Genomic DNA, 16,028 nt, shown 5'->3' with positions numbered 1-16,028 from the left:
AAGCAAGTACCTTTCAGTGTTTGTGCTACTCTCCTTAGCAGCAAGGCTATAAAATGAGAAAACTGTCTTCAATTGCCTGTAATACCTACCTCGCTCACATATCTCTTTTACAGATATTTTGAAAAAGTCCTGCATGAGAAGCACTGTACCCCATCGCTGCTAACCCCAGAACTCTATTCTCAGAGACTCCCTGCCTGGTGCTTGCACAGCTTTATTCCTTCGGTAGGTCGATATCTTTTTCACCATGTGCAAACCTTGCAAAGTCTTGTGAGTGGTGATCAGCTAACCAGCTACGGCTACACGTCCCTCGGAACCCCCGGGAGCCCCCAGTACCAGGCTATGCCAGCACAGGGTGTAGGGAGAGGCCCGCTGCCTTTGGGCACACTAGCCCAACGTTGCTTTGCCGAGCTCAAAACTGGCTCCGTGTGGCTCTGTTGTGTGAGTGCAGTGCCTGCGATAACACGTCCCCTACTCTGACACCAGCTCAGGCATACTGCAGCACTGACACCACGCCACACCGCCCGGGCAGGGGGTGGCAGGGGTCCAGCTGGCTGGAAGTGTCAGCAGAAGGGTTCATGCCTGTTTACACCTAACTGCACCAGGCTGATTTTAAATTTGCCCGTGCCACATACCAGCACTTGAGCATCCTGACATCTGTCCAGGACTAAAAATCCTTTCTTTATTAAGGTGCAAAGATATTTCCATCCTGTTACAATTCATAGGCTTGGGCTGGCTCTTAGAGGAGTGAATAAAGCCCAGGTGGGTATTTTTCCTTGCCGAAAAATAAGGTAGTTGTGCCCACTTTCCCTTTCCTCCGTTAACCCAGAAGCTCCCATCCAGCATATGAAACACCTAGACAAATTTACCCTTCCTCCTTTCTAGACCCCCGATTTTGGTGACGCGGGACTGGCAGTCCCCACCCAGCCCTTCAGATCTGCTCCTTCACAGTCAGCAGCAACTGTGCAAATGATGACGTATTTTGAAGTCAGCTTAGAGTCTATGTCACCAGCCACCACAAACTGCATGTCACAATACTCTTGCCAGAGCCCTGTAAGCTTAGCACCAGGAGTTTAGCCAACAGGAGTGCGTTCACATTAAGCCACTGGAATTTGGGATGGAAAAAGGCGCCCCTACTTTACACGGAATTAATCTCACAACCCGAGGATGGAGTGCAGCTCTATAAAGCAGGTGTCACGCCTAGAGGGCAGGTCTAGGTTTCAATCCCTTACTCCAGTGATTATTGGGGTTTTTAGTATTCAAAATGCATTGGAGCAGGCCTTGGATTCACTGTTTCCTTCCTCCTGGGAAAATGCTCTTGCTACCAAGCTGGTGGCCACTCAGCTTCTCGCTCCGGTTCAGTGACGGTGCAATTAGGTAAAATAGGTAAAAAGAAATGAAAATTCAATGAAGGCGCATTTAGCAGCCACGTCAGGGTGGATGGGTGGGAGGCACTGAGGAGATAGGGAGAGGTGTGCTGGAACAGCAGTTCTTGACTGGCCATAAGAAAAAATCATCGTGCTTTATTAGGACTAGAGTGACTGGTCATGCTTGTGAGCATGACTTCGGGTGTATTGGGAATTAAGGACTGGAGCCTTGGCTAAATACGAAACCACACAATTTACGGTCTCTGCAAGTCAAATGAAACTTTCAAAACTCTGTTCAGGGTGGGTTAAAAGTCCATAGTTCTTAATAAAAAGAGATGTTTGCCTTTACAGAACTGGGCTCTTGGTAACTATATTTCTCTAGTGCTTTGGAATGTGTTCAGCCTGAAGCTATTGGAGGGCTCACACAGTTCACAGCAAAGTCCCTGCCACTTGCTTGCACCCAGCTGTCTCCTTTGCTGTGCTGCTACAACCTGAAGAGTTATTCATGAAAATCGGTATTACCTTGAGGGGTCTGCTTTGGGCTGTGGCACTAGATGTACCCAGAGCTGCTGGAAGTAAAAGTGTGGCTGAATCCTGGGACACCAAGTTACAGATGCTCCTGACTGCAGGCCCTTGTTGCGGTGGGGGCTGGCTGGAGGGAGGGCTGCAGAGAGGCTGACCCCCCTCTGCCAGAGGTGTCCGAGGGCTTTTTGCTGAGGGGCTGGTGCTGTGCTGCCTGACTCGCATCCCTCCCCAGCCAGCAAAGCAGGAATGGGAGATAAGTGAGAACAGGATCCATGTGTAGACCACAGTTTTAGGGGAGAAGAAAACACACAATCAAAGAAAATCACGATTAATTCTCTCTGGAGTTGTCAAATACTGCCTATGTCAATTATTCCAATTAAGGAAAGTTAAAAGTTTCATTTCACAGTAGTGATTTTATTTAACAGCTTAGATGTTTTAAAATTTTTAAGACACACATACACACGCCCCACCCCCACCCCCAAAAAAAAAAAAAATCTAAGGAAAAAATTCCTAACATTAAACTAGTGTTTTTCAAATCCTAATATAAAGAACAATACCTTAGGAATTGCAGTGAAAGGGACTGGACTCTGGGAACTTTTGCTAGTGCTGATTCCTGACATAGGCTCTCCCACCCTCAACCAAGTCAGGAAAGGGGAGAGTGGGAGGAATGTCTTCAATATAAGCACAGAAAATTCCATACAGATTCAGGGTAGTGATCCACTTTATCCTTTCTCTCAGGTAATAGCCAGTGAGAGACATCTCAAAAAGAGAATACAAGCAGAAAACCAGGTCTCCAGGGAAAGCACTGTGAATTAACGGCTGGCTTATGCCACAAAGCGTGAAGATTTCTATTCTTTTTCTCTTTTTAATCCTACACTACTTTTTAATCCTGCATAATGCAGATGTGAATTTACAACAATGCCTAAATATTCTCAGTTCCTGTAAGACCTTTTATATCAGTAATAACTTCTGAGAATGACTTTCACATATTTGTTATAACCTGCCAATACATATACGAGTGTGTTTGTGTGTGCATATTTTCTAAGTCTTTCAAGTGCTGTCATCATGTTTCATAGATGATTCTCTTTAATAAGCCAAGAAAAATATAAATAGCAGCAAACAGCTATTTAAAAAGAGAACAGGAAAAACGCCATTTGTACATAAATTTGGAAAACAAGGGGAAAAGATTTATAGTTTTATGCTGCAGTTTACAGAGTCATAAACCTCGGGGGAAATAGAAATATTAGTACATACTTTCAGCAGTAAAATATTTCTCCCTTTGCCCGTTCCTCCGGTGGATGGCCACCGACTGACTTAGCCATCTCCTCTCATCACACTGTTTTAAAACTTGGGTACACTGGGCACAGCCAGAACTATAGAAAATTACCTGCATTTACTTTTCAACTCAAATTCTGAAAAGAAAAAGTAGGAATTTAAATGGGCTCTTTCTCAGCATTCATAAGGGACTACAACACTTACACCTCTGTTTCTCAATAGATATTCCTGGCTGAAGAGAATTCCTTGCTGCTTTTCTTGAACAGTGGCTGCAGACTGGCACATGAGTATTTTATCAGTTTAAAAGTATTTTCAAGGCCTACTTTCTCTTCGACTTTTGGGGGATTGTTACTGAAAAGTCCTTTGCCAGGCTAAATATTTGTGTTTGGTTTTGTGAAGCCAGAGACCCGATTTGCTAATGTTTCATACTAATCCAACTACCATAACCAAATGGAGATTAGATTGGGACGCTCTCACAGAAGTATCACAAAAATTTGCTGCTGTTCTATCTTCATCTCTTATCATTGAGAGTAGTTTTCCCATGCAAATGAGAGCTACTGGAAAAAAAAATAAATAAAAATCTTGAGCTTGCTGTGTTTGAATAACCTTTATAGAAAGACCAGCGCTAGCCATGCAGCATCTATCAGCGAGCTCCAACGGGACTGGCAACAGTCGTTGGTCTCCGTCTACTGGGAACTTAATGCCAGATGAAAACTTTTCTTTATCCAAAGCTTAGATGTTCAGTTAAATCATTACATATGTACTTTATATTACCTATTACACACGACACAAAATATTTGCCTGATTTTAATTAGACGAATGTTATTTGACCATTACGGGGAAATAAGAATTAGATCAGAGTACAAAAAATAACAAGTAACATTTAAGCAATATCAGAGTGTGGCTGTGTGGTTGCCGAAGTGTCTGTTAGAGTGGTAGTGCGAGGGTCCATATTTAATGTCTTCCAGAAATTTTCACATGAAATTTGCTTGCCGTAAAGAAACAACAGTGGTAAAAAACAAAACTGCTTTTAAAATGAAGCTGGACATGCACGAAAACGGGCAAAAGTATATCACCCTTGTGACAGCCCATCTCATAGCTTGAGGAGGTCCCACGTAGTTACACGTGCATGTAGCGTAAGCCAGCCTGACTTCGCTGAAATCAGTAGCCTTGCTTGAGTCACAGCAGGAAAGAATTTGCCCCATCCTTTTTTCTAATTGTCAGGTGTTCAAAACATCCAGCAGCAACTCCATTTCTGGAATCAGGCATTAAATATATATATATATATAAAAATCACTAATGTATTTTTATATTAGGAATTAGTTACTTACTGAATATCTCCACTCAGGGAAGCGTTTTTCTTTTTGTCTGTATTGCCACAATGCCTTGTCTTCCAGGGCAGAAGGACGCAACTAATCTGAGTTTACTTAACCATAAGTGATCTTGAGCATGATCTCAGCCCATTTTGAAGTTGACAAGCACAGGGACTTCCACCCAGTGAGTGCCAAACTGACTGTTACCTATCAGAAAAATACATTCTCAAATCTACCTATGTACTTCAGTGACTCTTACCAGATTTGATGTAGGATGTGTTTTTGTTTTCCCCTACAGGTTACAATAATTTTTCCCCCTGTTTAGAACTGAAATGGTGACCCGTAATTAAGTGCTAAACAACAAAGGATTATTTTTGTTAGGCTTGGGATTTACAGAAAATTGTTTTACACTGATCTGTGGAAAACCTCAAATTAAGAAGATGAGCTGGCTTGGAAGCAAGAAAGGCAATTAGCACCATACACACTGCATAAGCCTTAGGAGCATTTGGACTGCTGACAGTTTTTGTCTCTTTCCCTTTTTTCCTTTTTGTCTGCTTGCTTTAAAGCTCCTTCTGCAGACTATCAAAGCATCAGTAGCTGAATGGATGTTAATGGGTTGGGCCATCCTTTGAAAACCCCCTGAAACCTTCACTCCAGACTTTTTTTCCCCTCAGAAGAGTGCTCAGCTCCAAGTGTATTTGACGCTATTAGCAGAAATTCCATCCGCCTTCCTAGCAAATCATTTGTCTAGCGAACCCACTTTAATATTTGTGAAATGGCCACCAAACACCACCTTACGCAACATCTTGGATCCTATTGCAGAATAGCTAGCCCAAAGCAGGGATTTTCCACAGGGTTAAAAGGTTTCTTCCTCATCGTACGCACCATCCTTTAACATATGTAGTTTGAGTATGGTTCCCAGCTTGCCACACAAGTTCGGGAAAGTGCCTAAGCTGCCCTGTTCAGGAGGATGTAATACTGGAGGCATTGCAGGATATGACCCTTCGAACTTAGCAGCCAGGTAAAGATGTTTGCTCAGCGCTCTGCCTTTGGAGCTGGAGTCAGTCAAGTACCCACCCACCTGCCCGGGGTGCAGGGATGGCACTGCAAAGCTAAGGCTTGGTGTATGATCTTCGTTTTTTTTTTCATTTATCATTGCCTTCAGACTGATTAATTAAACTTTCCCTCCCTACCTACCCAAATTAGTCAATATGGATTCTCAGTCTGAACTAAAATTAAGCATCAGCTTTAAGATCATCATTAACCCCACGCTCATCAGCTCACTAAAAAAGCTTTAAGTCTGAGTAGTTTTCTGCCCAAATCCGGAAAGGAAGCAGTATTGGATACGTCAGGAGTTAGTGTCCTAGACCACCTCTAACTCCCCCAAAAAAGCAGAGCCCCTCTCTCAGGAACAATCCAACCAAACGCTAGCTCTGATTTCTTGCCCTTTTTCCATTCTTGTTAGGCTATAATATCGTTATATTACGTTTCACGTCTCTAATTTTGATCGACAAAGACAAGCCTAGGAAGAGGAGCAGGACTGGGTGGAACAGGGGATCGGCTCGAGGGTCAGGACGCATACGGTGAACAGCTGTATCGCAAATGCTGAGGCAGGCTGCGAATGAGCTCATGCAGCTGGGGCTGGGGGAAGACAGCTTTAAGGCTACCCAGAATGTCACTGCAAACAAACCCTCTATTTTCCCAGCTGAGTCGCAGCCGTGTGGTTAGAGACTGTGGTAGAAATACAACAGGATACACTGAAATGAATAACTACGGTTCAGGTCATGAAATCACTGCAGCACATCTTAGTTTCCCCCCACTGCCTTTACCAGACCCAACTGCAGAATACATTGGCACCGCATCTGAGTACGTTAGTGTGCAGTGGGTAAACCCCTGAGTAATTTATCAGGAGTTTAGGTGTTACGTTTGTTTATAGAAATGGGTAAGTGCTTGAAAGTTGGGAAATTCTTTCCAGTCTTATCTGAATCATCATAAACTTCCTTAAAAGGTAAGTTTGGGACCATGCTTTCATGAAGGATTTCTGGTACTGTTAAGACCTTATGCTGCTAGGGAAGGTCCAACAGCTTTGGGCTTTACTGAAACACAACTTTTCTTGCTGTATTTTGGTAATGCTGTCTTGCCGGAACCTTAAGTCACTGCAAATGGTCAAGAAGCAAGCCAATACCTGTACAGAATGTATATACATATAGGTAAATATACAGTTATTTGGTTTTATAAAATGTTCACCTATTTAGGGAAATTTGATTTAGCAAGATTTTCGAAATAAAAGAAAAACATTTGGCATTCTGATTTAAAAAAAAAAAAATGCTGCTTTTTTCCTTCAAATTGGCTCATTTCTAGCGACGATGTTGAACGAGCACAGAAGCAGAACAGCCCAAATTTTACCCATAGCACACCAAAGGCTTTTGAATGACGTTAATGACTCCCCTGTGGAGTCATTATTTTGGTTTCACTCTGAAGTTTAATTTGCAAATCAGATTCTGCTCCTGACTGCCTCGGTGCATGTCTGAGATAGTGCATCCTGAGCCACTCAGGACTACAGAAGTGCAGATGTAAACCTAAGCAAAGCCCGTGCTAAGGAGGTTTGGCAGTCAGCAGAGAGCAGATAGATTTTGGAGCTGCCGCGGAGCACGCTGAGTGTGCCTGGCTGGCTGTAACGTGCTGACTCTCTCAGGTTTCAGTTCTTCTGCCTCCTCCAGTCTCTGCTGATCTCCCTTCTGATTAGAACATGATCAGCATAACCGAGTATTGGAAAAAAAAATCAAGGAACAGCAAACCTCGGTAACGTTAGGTTATGTTTAGCTGGTACCAACTGAAAGAAGTCAATGAATCTCTGCAGTGTAAATAGTATTAAAAGAGAAGTTTTAGGGAGAAACTAAGCTCCTGTCTACAAAGTTATTAATTACGGAAACAAGCTTTGCTGCTGAGTGAACGTTTCATTTTGAGAAATAAGGCCTGAAGGACCCGCAGTGCAGTTTGTCCATAGCAGATACACTGTAACACAGTATAAATAACCATGGCAATGCCGGCCTTCAGCGCTACCATAAAGTATCTGTCACCAAACTGTATTTAACAGGAGCATTTTTTTCTTGCAGAGAGGTCACCTCTCAAAGCAGAGATTAATTCTGCTAATGGATTTTCCTTACCTCTGTGAAAAAGGCATTATGTGCTTGACAGTGACACCCAGCACACCGGTGGAGTTTTGCTCGATGCGAGGCTGGTGACAAGACGTCGCCGTGCTTTGCTTCTCTCTGGCAGGTGGGGTAGCAGGGTGCTGGACGGTGCACTGCCGGGCGCCAGCCTCTTCGCAGCCCAGCACAATAGGGCATTACCTGGGCTGTTTTGGCAGGACTGTCACACAACTCTAAGCACAAAGGGTTTCAATACGTTTTGCATCTGATTCTGGTCTCAGCTATCTCAGTGTAAAGAAGAAATAACTCCCATGAAGCCAATGGAGTTCCACTAATTTAAAACTAATGACAGCGGAGACTAGGGCTGAGTTCTCCCTCTCCCTTATATTCTGCCAATTCCTGCCTTCTATTAAGGCATATTTTTCCTTATGAGGCTACAAGCCTAGAGGTGGATTTCACAAACAAGCACTGCTGCTCTTTGTCCCTTCATCGCTGAGAGTACCAGTTGGGCTCTGCAGCCTCAGCCCCATTGCCCCTGCCCGCCACATCCAGATGCTGCTCAGCTAGGGGATATACACATAGCAATGGATGCTGTCAGCTGGGGGACACCCAGCAATGTCTGCTATCAGCTGGGGAATGTGTAGCGGTCAATGCCACCTCACACCACTCAGAGATAACTCAACCTAAGAAGAAAACATTTTCCAAAGCACTGACAGCTGGATAGGTGTTAAACTGTTCCCTTCACTCAGTGCTAATACCAGTTTGTCTCTCTGAAAAGGATTTCTTCACCCTTGTTTGCATTTCAAGACTATAGAAACAAGGCACTTTGACCAGCTGGGTGCTCTGACTAGCCCAGAATCTGATTGTAATTAGTCCAGAAGGAAAACAAAAGAATGGGGGGAAAAAATGCTGGAAAGCTGTGAGGAACGAATGGCAGAGAGGCAGGTTTCCAGCTTGGTGATGCAGCATCAACCCAGAACCAAATGGGTGTTTTGCCTCACCTTTCTGAAGGCTGACAGGCCGTATACAAATTGTGTTGAAGCTATTGTAGTGATTTAATTGGGGCACCCAAATTATGCAGTCTCAGAGGTGGCCTGACTATAATTTAGTACCAGGAATTTGAAAGCCATTGCTCTCAAATTTCTGTTCCCGTCCCTGCTACCAGCTCAGACCATTATCAAGTCTGTTGGTAAATTTGGGATGAGGTTTTAGCTTGATTATCTCCTTCCCTCCTGAAAAATGCAACCAAATATTCTGTGGCCTGGTGTGATGCCAACAGATTCCACACAGGGAAAAAACTAGGGGTGGGCAGGAGAGGAGAAAAGCACAAAACAGGAGGGAAAAAAGGGAAAGAAAGGGGCCGTATGAACAAACTCACTGCAGTTTGCTAGTTCCTCAGCAGATGAAAATAGCATCAGCAAGTACTCTTTTGGATAGTTCATTACTGTATTCTCTCCAGCATTTTGTGGAATGATGCTAGTGGAGCTTTACTGGTCAGACTGTCAATATATACAATGATAATACAATAATAAACATAGAGAGTCATGACTCCAGAGCCAGGCTGTTAGAAGAGCAAAGCTTTGGAAACACAATAGTTTACTGAGGGCAGTCCTGCTACCCCTGCCCCTCAATCCCAGCAAGCTTGTTTATTTTTTCAGGGTCTTCTTATCATTGAGTATTAAAAACAACCCTTCCCCTCCAAAGAAAGAACCACCCAGCAACACAAAGAAGAGTGCTCTTGTAAAGCCAATGTGCAGATAGCAAGAATAATATTGCTATTTTTTGCTGTTGCAAGGTCAAAAGTTTGCTCCTGGTTAATCCGTAGTAAGTCTATCTTTATGTCAATGAAATCATTCACAATATAAATGCCAGCAGACTCTTCCAACAGCAATTATAGAAATAAGCCATTTTGACAATACTCTGCTATGCTTCCCATTATTATGAGAGAAAAAGAAAATTAATTAGGTCTTAGAACTCAATATTTTAGAATCGCTAGATGCTAGCGCAGCTTTTTCATTTTATGAGAAAAGTTTACACAAGGAACTATATAACTAGTAAGATGCAGAAGGACCCTGCTTTATGTAATGTTATATAGGGGCCGGGTTGGCAGAGCACAGGGCTTACATGGGGCTGCTGTGACAGCCCAAGACAGCAATTGTTACCCCCTTGTAGTCGTGCACTCTGATATATCACCTGAGTAATTTGGAGACCTGAGACTGGCTTTTAACAAGTGTAAAACTGATGGGCTGAAGTCAGCGTTTTGAGAACAGGTAGATCCTGGGCTTGCTGGAGATCCAAGGTCCATCACGGCTGCTCACACCAGGCTGCAATGGAAGAGGCCAACACAGGCACTTTTTATTTCTGCATGCAATCAGATTAGCTTTTTTGATGGTCCCTTTCTATCTGCTATTTAAAGAACGATCCCTCCAAGCAAGGCAAAGGTTTCATTAGCTGAATGTAACGGCTCCCCCAGCTAAAACCATCAATAACACAGACAATGTGGAACATTTTGTGATTAATAGTATTGAACCTGCACACCAGAGAAGCATATGATTGTATTCCATGGCATGAAATGCTGAATGGATGTTATTATGACTAGTATTATTCCCAAAACACATAGGAGATTTCTTTCCAAAGCCTTAGGTGCCTCAACACAAGTGGGCAAAGCAACTTGTGGATCAGTTCTTTAGAAGTGACAAAGCCCTCACAAAATCCTCATACCCCCATGCAGCTCTAACCCCTGTTAGCATCAATGAAGCCAAATAAATCTGCCTTTAATTAGCAAGGCAGGGGATTGGGGAATGGTCACAAAGAGAAACACAGTCTCCTTACAACACTACTTTTTCTTATTGTCCACTCAAGCAATGCTAAGCACCTTGAGGATCTTCTACGGATGGGAGAGGGTTAAATTTCTGTTTGGGCATGCCTCCATCAGCATTTTCTAAATGCTACAGCTTCTCTCCAGTTTTTCCTAGATTTACAGCTTTTAGCTGTAGTTGACCAGCCGTATATAGATCACATACACTGCAAAAAGAAATGCAGTATAAACAAGTGGAAAAGGTCATCCAAAGCCAAAAAAGACTGAACAACAACATGTAGATCAATTGCCCCTTCTCTTTTCAGATTGTGGAACTGGGAAATGGACCTAAATGCTGCCCACATATCCCTGCTTATATCCAGGAATCGGAGCACAGTCTGGAGGATAATCCTTCATTTGAGGATGAACCAGAAAGGAGAATCAATAGGGCCCTATAGCCTGAGATCTTTTTAGGTGAGACTCGCTCCAGCAAAGGGTGGCCCATCCTCCTCATATATCATTGAGATGAGGTTCAGGTAAGCAAGATTTGGTAGTTTTTAAGTGTCAGTAACTAATGAGTCTCTTTGTTTTGGGAATGGAGATTTCAGCCCTTTTAAAGTGGGAAAAGGAGGGGAGGAGAGGATAAACCACAGCTGGTGTCCATGGGGGAAAAAACAGAGAGTGGCAGGCCTGCAGTGGGGAGCTCCTGAAGACAGTCTTTCATGCGGTTCTGCATCAGACGAATTCATTTACTCAGCTATTTCAGCATTTTTGGTTAGTGGGTGACCAGAGCATTACAGTGAAAAACATAGCTTATGTATATTTTTCTCTTTGTTCTTGATTCTTGACCCCAAATCCCAGTGGCCCAGGGAAAAGCTAACTCAATAGATACGTTAATGAAGGCTACTGCAGTATTTCCTAGAAGAAAGGAAAGTTCTGATGCTTTGAGCTGCACTTAACCCATTATCACTTCTTGTGTGCTTCCATTTCAGCCTATCAATCCTTGTGGGTGCTCTTAGCCTAAGGAGGGCCTCTCAGCACCTAAATTCAGGTATAAGACACTGTTCTGAGCACACTTCTCTGGTTTCCGTGTGATGTGGGTTAGAGCTGCAGCATGCTGTAAAGAGCTGCACGCTGCCTGACTCCCAGATGCTGCACCACATCCCAGAGAGGTAGACCTAGGTACAGCTGGGACTGAGAAAACTGGTTTGTAGAATAATCAGAATTTCATTAAGGTAAAAAGCAATGCCATCTGATTAGAAAAAAAAAAATAAAAAAATAGAAATTCTCTGTCCATTTTGCACATGCATATTTTCTTATGCATGCAGACCTGGAGTCCTGCATTTGACAGAGCTCTTTTTATAACAGCTGCTGGAGAAATAGCACCAAATGAAAAGCAGTACACAAAGAAATTCATCAGCCCGTTCTGCAAGGCTGAGAGTCTAAAAGAGACATTTGCTAAACATGGTGTGTCTTTGAGCGCAGGCCTGGTGGAAGCATTAAAACTAGGATCAGCAGCTACCATAAACATACATTCCTTAAAGCGTCTCATGAAGACAAGCAGTTTGTTTGCTGTCACTCACTGCAAGGAAAGGAGGCCAACGCTGGAGGTCCTTCCAAAGGGACACAATTTCATGCGGCGTGCTTAGATTTCAGGAGAGTAGATGTGTCATAACTGCATACAGTGAGGAAATAACAAATGCTAAAATACTTAATGACTCTAAAACACTGCTGACAAATTAGTTTGCTGTTTACAGCATTTTAAAGACAAAGTTGTTCAGAGTATGGGTCATCTGCTATCAGCCCCAAAGCTGCCAAGAAACCGGTTTTAGAGCCCATAAGCTGTCTGCCATTTACCTGGAAGGCTCGCTTTATGGTAGGACTGAATGATCCTATAAAAGCAATGCCCTCAGCCCACTGCCAAGGCAGGAGGGAAGTAGCCTGCAGCAGCTCCTCGCCTGGGAGCCGAACCAACAGCAGGAAACAATCAGAGCAAGAACGTCGTGTTGGGATCTTGTACCGAACAAGATCCCCGTGGAGTCTGTGTGTGTGTGTGCACCTCTGTGACCAACAGGTAGTTTTACTGCCTTGCTGTGCCACAGCCTCACTTCTCCTTTATTTCTCTTCTTGTTCCACTCTAGTCACTCAGGCTACATCCAGCAGCAAAGTCCCTGCTGTGCTGTGGCTCACACGCTGATAAAGCCTGCCTCTCTTCACCTAGCTGGTGCCGCTTACACTGCTTTGAGATTGGATATGGCTCTGGGCAGGCCATCTCTGGGCACTGATGGTCATGAGGAGCCCTACCAGTTCTGGTCTGCAAGCTGCACTGAACACCCGGGGTCAGACAAGAAGCCAGGTTTGGTTCTCTTCTGCTTCATTAACTCCTAGGAAGCCAGCTGGGAAACAGAGATGTGGTCATGTAAATCATCTCCAATAGGGTTGCAAACATAAAAAGTCCTGCTTCGGCTCAGAAGCATCACAGAGGCTTTCGGTAACTGGTGGCTGGACTCAAGAACTATCAAGAACAACCTAAACCACTGGAATACCTCATGGGAATTTAAGCATCTAAACATCTGGGATCAACACAACTTGGAAGTGATCAGACTTTATACAGGCAACAGAACATCCTCACCTCATAGCACGGGCTCACCAGACACTCACATTTTACCCCGCCAGCAGCAGACCTCGCAGCTTTGCTTGTGCTTATCTTTTAATTTTGCTTCAGTTCTGTGGTGAGCAAGTAGGTACAGAGAGCTGGTTCACATCCCCAGCAGAAGAGATGCCAGGGAGCAGCGAGGTGATCCCTGAGCACCAGGAGCACCCAGTTACACCCTGAAGGGCCATTGCCTTGCTATAAATGTTCAGAAACCAGGGATAAAGAGGAAGGAATGCATCCTACCACAGCCGCTCCCAGGGCAGCAATCATCGGTGACGTATAGAATGGAAAAATGTGTCAAAGCGGTTTTGCAGGAAAGAAAAAAACACGACGAAGAAAAGGGCGGCTGAAGTGACAAAAGAGTCATGAAACAAACATCCAACCACAAATAATCTGATGGTTTTATTTGTTCATATTATACTGCTGACATGGCATGTTTTTCCCTGCCGACTGCGCTTGCCATATCAGTGTTGAAGTCTGTCAGACTCAGAGGCTGCTTTCTCAGTAACAAAAGTGATTATAATCAATAGGCACCCCCTTGCGTGTCACCTGTGTCTGGATGTGAGATCAGCATAACCAAGGAAAAGGGACTCTGCAAGCTGAGATCATTTTGGTATGGTTTTCTGCAGCAAAAGAGCAGTACAACCTCTTTAATGCAGCTGCAGCTGTGGCAACACAGAGCTGCTTGCCTTTCACACCCTCACAACTCGGAGCTGGCTGTGAAAACTCAGAAGCTGTTGCCTTTAATGATCCCGTAGCTGGGAAATTGGCTGAGATCCTTTTGCTGGCAGAGGGATCTGGATAACCTTGTTAAAACAGTTGTTCGGGTAACCTGTGTCTTCTGAAAACAGGGTTGTGTGGCCCAAATCCCTGGATGTACAGCACGGTGCTGATCGTAACAGCTAACACGACCACAACATAACTCTACCTGGGATCAAGTAAAAAGATTAAACAAAAACTAGATCTGTGTGACAGTCGACTATTTTGGCATCAAATTAAGCCTAGAAGAAAGAGAAGGATTGCATTGGAAGCTGAGCCCTGATGTCTTTCAAAGGCGGACAAGGATTCCTCTCCTCCATGTGGGTTTTGTCTGGAAGGTCAATCCACATGTTCTGTGTGACTCTCCCAATCATTTTTTAAGCTTCAATAAGCAGGGGGAAGAACCCACTAGAACAAGAAGAAAATAAAGTACAATAGAGCAATTATGACCATAAAGGGCAGCGGAAAAGGAACCTTAAAAGATTTTTTCCACCAAAATCTTGGATTTTAGAAAAATGTAAAGGACCCCTTGAAAATCCTATGTTGGCTGCTGCCTTTTGTTTAGGAACCTCCATCCAGCCGTCACAAGAAAGATACACAGCTTCTTGGACATTTCCCCAACAGTTCTCATTTTAGATAATGTAAATAACATTTTTTACATTAACATCTTATTTATGTAGAATCTTCTGTTCCAGCAGATGTCCTACAGCTGTAGGTGTATAAAATAGAGAGCAGAGCTGGGGGCGAGAGGGGAGGATTAATCTCTTCCTTAGGCTTATGCAACTAAGGAGGCAATTCAGAGGAGCTGTGGAAGTGTTATCAGACAGCAAATATCAGACAAGCTGGACATCAGACCCAGAGATGAGGCTCCGTTTGCTTAAGACACGGTTTACCTCATCCCTTGATGTCTTCCATATTACATTTTTAAGTCAAAGACGTAGAAGTCTAATAAATTATTATTATTAGAGAAGCAAAATCTTGTTTAGGTGGCAAAATAGGTTCAAAGGTGGCAGCCTTGTTTGCTTCAAATTAAAAAAGAAATATCAGGGATACTGTCATGCCATGGTGGTCAACAAACACACAGCAGCGTAGAACCAAAACAAGTTCTTCATCAATATAAGCCCCTTGCCACTAAGAGAAAAAAAATAGCATTTATGGAAGTCATCTGCCTTTTTAAGGAGCCAGAGCATCTTGTCCAAACCAGCAATTACCGTGTGTGTCAGTACAGCGCTTTGAAATGCAGATTTCCCCCGGCGTGCTGTTTCTCTGCTTACTTGTGAGCCCACCTGTTGCCACATTAAGCCTTTTCTGACTCACTCCTTTAAAAGCACAACTGAACCCTCCTGTGTTAATTCCAAAATGCGGCAGCCAGTAGCCACCGAGATCTGCACAGGCTGCCAGTGTCTGTAGGGGCACAAATAACGGCCGCTGCAGCGATGCCCTAATAGCCGCGACCAAAGGAGAACAGGCGTGTGCTGATAATGGTGCTGGTTAATTAGCAAGGAAGTGCCTGCTGCGTGCAAACTGTGCCATCGTAATTGCTACCATGGGAAGCTTACACGTTTGGGTCAACATTTTGCACAGCCGGTATCTCAGGGCATCGGTAGGAAACCAGCCCATATATACCTATAGGAGAAGCATCTAATCTGGCTACCGCACCTCACCCAGCCCGGCCGATTCAGAACTCCACACACATGTCGCTGAGGGGGCAGAAGTCTACTCACAGCTGCCGGGGGAGCTGTGCTGTTCGTAACTAACCACCAAGAGTCAGCTCTTCAGCTGCTATAAATCAGCAAAGTGCCCTTGTTTTCAGTGAAAAGGGGCCAGTTTTGCATCAGGAGCTCTTCTTTTTTTTTTTTTTTTTTACCCATCAGAGCAAAACCCAGTATGAGGCTGTTAATCCCAGGAATCTGCACTATTTGATCTTATTAAAAACATTTATTAAAGTGCGGGTTTTAGTTTCATAACCTGTTGCTTATTGTGCATGAACTCTATGGGTCTCCTCGTTATCTTTGTTTTTCGGGCACTACAGACTGTAGCTTTGTTTTTCACAAAGAGACAATGTTTCCTGCCAAAGGGCAGAGAAATGCTGAGGAGAAAAATCAGAAAAGGTTCTCTTAGTTGATGTACTGCAGCTTTTTTCTTCTCACTGTCTTTTGCCAGATTAAAAACTCTCAGTGCTCTACA

This window comes from Falco naumanni, chromosome 1, assembly GCF_017639655.2.
Source record: "Falco naumanni isolate bFalNau1 chromosome 1, bFalNau1.pat, whole genome shotgun sequence".
Taxonomy (NCBI): Eukaryota; Metazoa; Chordata; class Aves; order Falconiformes; family Falconidae; genus Falco; species Falco naumanni.
This window is presented reverse-complemented; position numbering follows the sequence as displayed.